Below are 6,671 nucleotides of genomic sequence, written 5' to 3'. Positions count from 1 at the left end.
GAGTACAAAGATTCGACAGACCTTTGTGAAAATTTAAAAATAAAATGTGTTGGTAGTGCTGAGATAGTTAAAAACCAAAAGAAACTATTAAGAAAAGAGTTTGATTTGTTTAGTTGTTTAAAGAAGGAGTCTGTTTCCAAGATGATTGAAAGATTCGGGCATTTGAAGATGGAGGTTGCAAGACATATCATCTTTTATTCTCAAGAAGAGTTGGTTGACAAACTGTTTGACACGCTGCCGAATGAGCAAGACTGGCAGCACTTTGCATTGATGCTGAAGAATACAATGAAGCCGCTTGTATTAACGGTTTATTTATTGATCGAAAGATTTGAATACCATGAATTGGAGATCAAAAAATATAATAAAGTCAACAACACATCTTACCAGCAGAATGCGGAGTTGTATTACAGAGGCAGTATGATTCCGAAATTTGTATCACCAAAGACAGCTTTTTCAGCAGAAAGTTCAAACACAGTGAATCAAGAAACTCCCAGCAGTGGTTATCATCGTGGTTCATCGTCAAATACTTCAAATCAATCTGCACCAAAGAATCTGTTTCAATGAAACATTGCTATGGATCTGAAAAATGGTCAGAATTTTAGTAAAGAATCTGCGAAACAACAGATGGTGTTTTTAGCGTCTGTTTTAGAATCGTACGAAAGTCTTGTTGCAGGAAAGATAGGCGACACCAACCTAACAAAGGAAGACTACGATCAAATCGATCCTGAGGAAATGGAGTTGATCGATATAAGGTGGTGTATGGCTAGTGCAGTGACAAGAGCGCAGCGATTCATGGATATTACTAGAAGACAGTCTATTGGTGGACCTTCTACCAAGTTAGGATTTGACAAGTTAAAAGTCACGCGCATTAATTGTAAACAGAAAGGTCATTCTAAGCGTGAGTGCCGAAATGCATACACTGATGATACTGCAAATCCTTTTCGAGAAGATTATTACAAAGAGCAATTTATCATCAAGACAAAGCAGATCCTCCCAGAATGAAGCAGATAGAGGAGTCACCCAAAGAAAAATTCAGGGCACTTGTTGTTTTTCATGATGATGAAGGTTATGATTGGAGTGATGTTTTGCCTGAAGAAGATGCAGTTGGATATGCTTTTACAGAAGTAAAGATTGTTCCTTTTAAAGATACCAGACCTTAAGAAGTGAAGTATGTAAACAGCAAGTCAAAAGCTCAATTTATGAAAGGCAAAATCTATCATACATGGATGGAAGCAAAGAAAGCAAATCGATGGGATCCTGATAGAGAATGTTATCTCGATCCTAAAGGAAACATAGTTGTTGATCCAGATATTGTTGATGTTGAAGTTCTCACCAAACAACTTGCTGAAGAATAAGAAGCCAGGCAAAGAATGTGGTGGGGAGGAGGAGAAGCTGAACAGAAAGAGAAGGAGAAGGAGAAAGAAAAGAGCAAGAAAAAGAGCCGCAGCCAAAGAAAGTGGATGACGGGATTATTGATACGTCACAAGAATTCACTCCTGAAAATTTGAATAAGACGGCTGACAAAGTTCTTGCTGCAAAAGAACTAGAGGTAGTTTCTGGTTCTGGAACTAACTCAAAAAACAAGGTAGGTCAGTTCAAATGATATACATGAGTCAGGTAAGAAAGTTAAATCTAAGAACGACTGCAAAAATTGCATGAAAGAGTGGAAAGTTTGTAGTACAATTACTTACCTAAGTGGTAAGAAGGTTGAAGAACTGATTGGTAGAGTCATAAGTGTTGAAGATCAGATCTTAAATCGTGGTAAATTGTTAAAAGCCTCTAACGACAAATTAAAAGAATTAACTAAAAAAATTGAAAACGATAAAAATGATGTAGAAAGAATTAGGAGAGAAAATGAAAATTGATTCTTGAAAATCGTCAAATTTCAGAAAATTTTGAGAAGTTAAAACGAAAGGTAAAGATTCTGATGAAAGAAATGGTAAAACAGACAAAGAAAATCTTCAACTGACCGGTGTTCTTAGAGTTAAAGAAGAGTAAATCAATCAGCAACTGGATGAGGTTGCTAAGTTGAAGCTTCAGTTTGAAGAAGCTAAGATTGAGAATGAGCGCATCAATCTGAAATTAACCAGTTATAACTCCGCAAGCTTTGTTTTACAACATATTGTTCACCAATCCATCGGGAAAACAAAGCAGGTGGAGATGTTTACTCGGATGGAACTGGGGTTGGGTATCATCAGGTTCCACCGCTAGTATTAAACAATTTTTCAAAGAAAAAGTCCGGGTTGGTTAATGATGAAGATGAAACAAATGAAATAAAACTTCCAGAGTCAATTAATGTTACATTTTCTTCATCATCATCTGATGATAGTGTTCAAACTGAGATTGTTACAAGCATGGCTGAAAATGTTTTGAAGTCTGATAGTGATTCAGCTGAGGATGAAGAGTGTTTTCTAAACAATTACATCCCGAAACCAAAATCCAAAAACAACTTAAATGAAGAACCTAATCTTGTCATGTACAAACTGCCGGGATCTGATAAGTTGTATTTGGATTCTGAGTTTCCTCTGGAGAATGTTAATGTTGCTAAATTGACAAATGTGTTCAAACTGGTTGAAATTGATTTGTCTGAAGTAGAAGATTTGAATTAGACAAAGAGGCAAATGAACTTTGAGAAAGATAAGGCTTACTATAAAAAACCTGTTATTCCACCGCGTTATAATAACAACAATCGAAACAGATGGTCGGGTGGATATCAGGGTGGTAAAAATTATCAAAGAAATAATGTTCAAAACAAGAAATTTGTTGAGAAAAAGGTGTTTGTGAACAGTTCAAATTCACTTTCTAATGAAGAATCTGAGATTTTTTCAAAATCAAACAAAGAATTCTTTGAGAAGAAAGTCTCACAGCCTTAGTCTGAAGGCACACGTCGGGCAGTGGACACCCGAACATGCTTCAAATGCAATCAAGTTGGACATATTGCACGAAAGTGTACCAACTTGAAACCTAAGACTATGGTTGTTGAGAATCTGAAAAAAAATGTTGTGAAAGGAAAAGCTCCGATGTTTGTTAAGCAAAAAGTTTTGAAAAATAAAAACATAAATGTCAAAACTGAACCAGTTAAAAATGTGGTACCTAAAAATGAAAAGTTTTACAAACGGGTTGTATCGTCTTAACAAGCATGGAAGCCGAAAACTGAGAAACAAACTTCAAATCTACAAGAGATAAAGAATGTTCCGAAAAAGATTCTTCAAAAAGAGATCAAAAAGGAAAATATTTCAATTTCATATGAAGATTTCACCAAAAAGAATGATTCTTCAAAAAATGTTGCAAAAGCTAAAACAAAAGATGAAATGGAAAACAAATTGGAAATTAATGATAAAAATTTTCCACCACTTAAGTCGTTCGTAAAGCATGTAGATGAAGTTAAGTTACCCTAGTCTGATGAGGCTTGGGCAGCTTATTTCAGCTAAACAATTTTTGATATGTGCAGGAGCTTCCAAGGTCCGTTTCACATTGGATCATGGATAGTGGAGCTTCTCGGCACATGACGAGGAAGAAGACCTTGATGTACGATGTTCGTGGTTTTAATGGAGGTTATGTGGGATTCGTAGGAAATCAAGGAGGTAGAATAGTCGGAGAAGGAACTTTATCCTATGGGATTGTCACGTTTGAAAGAGTTAACTACATCGCCGATCTTGAAAATAATCTGCTGAGTATCTCACAAATCTGTGATAGGATGTATACTACACACTTCACAGACAAAGAATGTTAGATATTGAAACCATGATTTGTTGTCCTCGAAGAATGGATTATCATGAGTGCACCAAGAGTCAATGGTCTGTACGTGTTGGACATGAGTGTAGCAACTACAACCACGGGTCAGGCTCATTGTTTTATGTCAAGAGCAACAGAGAAAGAATCACAACTGTGGCACCGAAAGATGGGTCATATTCATTTGCGAAAAATGAATCACGTGGTGCACAATGATTTGGTTACTGGTGTTCATGTTATAGGTTTTCATCTTGAGGGGGAGTGCATTAGCTGCATCAAAGGAAAGCAAAAGAAGAAATCTCACCCCAGGAAGAAAGAAAACTCAATTTTGAGACCTTTAGGGAGACTCCATATGGATCTGTTTGGTCCAGTGAATCTCAAAAGCATTACTGGTGATTTCTATTATCTTGTAGTCACAGATGATTATTCAAGATTTTCTTGGGTATTATTTCAGAAGTCAAAAGATGAGACGTTTGACGCTTTATAAGAAGATGGAAAACTTGTACCAAACACGCATCAGAAGATTACGTAGTGACAACGGTACTGAATTCAAGAATATCAAGATGGAAGAGTATTGTGATGAAAGAGGTATATTGCATGAATTTAGCAAGCCTTACACTCCACAGCAGAATGGAGTAGCTGAAATAAAGAACATGACGCTAATTGAAAAGGCTAGGACGATGCTTGCTGATTCCAAGCTACCTGTTAACTTTTGGGCAGAAGCAGTATCCGACGCATGCTATACGCTCAACCGAGTCCTTACAGTGAAGAAATTCAACAAGACATGTTTTGAGCTCATCAACAACCGCAAACCGAACCTGAAGTATCTTGAACCGTTTGGGTCTCCCTGTACAATTCTAGAGCCTTTTGGCAAGTTTGGTCCAAAGAGTATCGAAGGAATATTTGTGGGTTACTCAAGTCCTTTGAAACGAGTCTTCGTTCCAAGCTTGAAGCGGATTATTGAGGCACATAATGTTAAATGTCAAGACTATACAATGCCACCGCAAAATCCTGGCGATTCATGGCGTTTTCACTATGACACTTTGTGGAATTCGTTTGACATGGAAGAAGAAAAGGAAGAAGAATAAGAAGATTTCTTTGATGAGTTGGATATTCTGAGAGAGTATGAGTTATCGCAGGAAAGGTTCCCAGCTGAGTCTTCAAGGAGTCAAAGACATACTTCAAATGACGATGAAGCAGGTCCAAGCAATGCTAGAGAACATGATGATATTCAACAAAATGAAGTTGCTCAAGATAATCAGATGGTAGTGAATGATAATCAAGAATCTGAGAACGTACCAGTATTCGATCATGGTGATTCAGATTCTGAGGGGGAGCAAATTCAGATTTCAAGTCAAACTATTCCAGTCAGTGAACAAGGTGCAGATCAAAATATCACAAATCTGGAGGGTGGGGATGTTCCACAAGAGGTGATGCTAAAAAATCTTTCATACCATCCATAGGAACTGATTATTGGAGAATTACAATCAGGCATCCGCACTAGACGACAAATTGATCAAGGGCTTGTTTTTATTCTACAGTTGCTCCATTACAAACAGAGTTTTCACTTAGTTGTTTTATCTCACAGATTGAACTGAGGACTTATAAGGAGGCACTTACTGAAGATTCTTGAGTCAATGCGATGTAAGAGGAACTGAGCCAGTTCGAGAAGTTAGGAGTGTGGAAGTTATTAGATTTGCCTGATGGTCATAGGAAGATTAACACAAAATGGATGTTTAAATGCAAGAGAGATGATCGAGGAGTTATTATTCGAAACAAAGCTCGTCTCGTAGTCCAGGGCTTTAGTCAGCAGGAGTGTCTAGACTTCACAGAAGTATATGCTCTCGTGGCTCGACTAGAAGCGATTAAAATCTTTCTGGCATTTGCGTCATGGAAGAGATTTAAAGTTTTTTAGCTAGATGTAAAATCAGTGTTTCTCTACGGGAAGGTAAAAGAGGAGGTATATGTCAGACAGCCACCGGGCTTCACCGATCCAATCCACAAAGACAAGGTTTACATGCTGGATAAGGCGCTGTATGGTTTACACCAGGCCCCGAGAGCTTGGTACGAGACATTGTCTCAACACCAGCTTGCCAACAACTTTATTCGTGGAAAAGTGGATGCCACACTCTTCACCAAAGAGGTTGACGGACATTTCTGATTGTGCAGATATACGTGGACGACATCATATTTGGGTCAACAAATGAAGATATGTGTAAAGACTTTGAGAAAGTTATGAAGCAAAAGTTTGAAATGTCATCGACGGGGGAGATGAAATTCTTCTTAGGACTACAAGTTGATCAACTGCCTAAGGGAATTTTCATACACCAGACGAGGTAGGTTCATGATATCTTAGAGAAATTTTGTCACACCCCGACCACGTTAAAACAACAAAACGTGGCGGAAACGTCGAGGAGTATTGTAACACAATCATTGTTTCAAAACACATGGAAATTTGAAGTTTCGTTATATTAAACATTAAACATTTACATCGTCTTGAAATCTAACAAACAAGTTAAACATAGTCTATCATTGTTGATGTGTGTCGGTGTGTATATATTTTAGATATATTTTTAAGCCCTTTTTACACTTTTAACCAAGTTTTAAATTTATAAAACACGATATTTACTAACACTAAACACACATATGGGCAAGTGCACCCATCGTGGACGTAGTATAGTGTTGGTAAGATACCGAGGTCGTCCAAGGACACAAGAGCTTTTAATACCGGTTTATCCTCAACGTCTAATCAAATCAAAAAGTTAGAAAAATGTTTTAAACTAAGAAAATTAAAAAACTAACTAAATGCTGAAAAATAAAATAAAATAAAAACAGATAGACAAGATGAATCACTTGGATCCGACAAGTGTATTAGTATAACCTTTGATTATTTTCGCACTTTTGCACTTGTTTAAGAGATTATCTTAGTTATTGTAGTA

The sequence above is a fragment of the Helianthus annuus genome, chromosome 9 (assembly GCF_002127325.2).
Source record: "Helianthus annuus cultivar XRQ/B chromosome 9, HanXRQr2.0-SUNRISE, whole genome shotgun sequence".
NCBI classification, from domain to species: Eukaryota; Viridiplantae; Streptophyta; class Magnoliopsida; order Asterales; family Asteraceae; genus Helianthus; species Helianthus annuus.
This window is presented reverse-complemented; position numbering follows the sequence as displayed.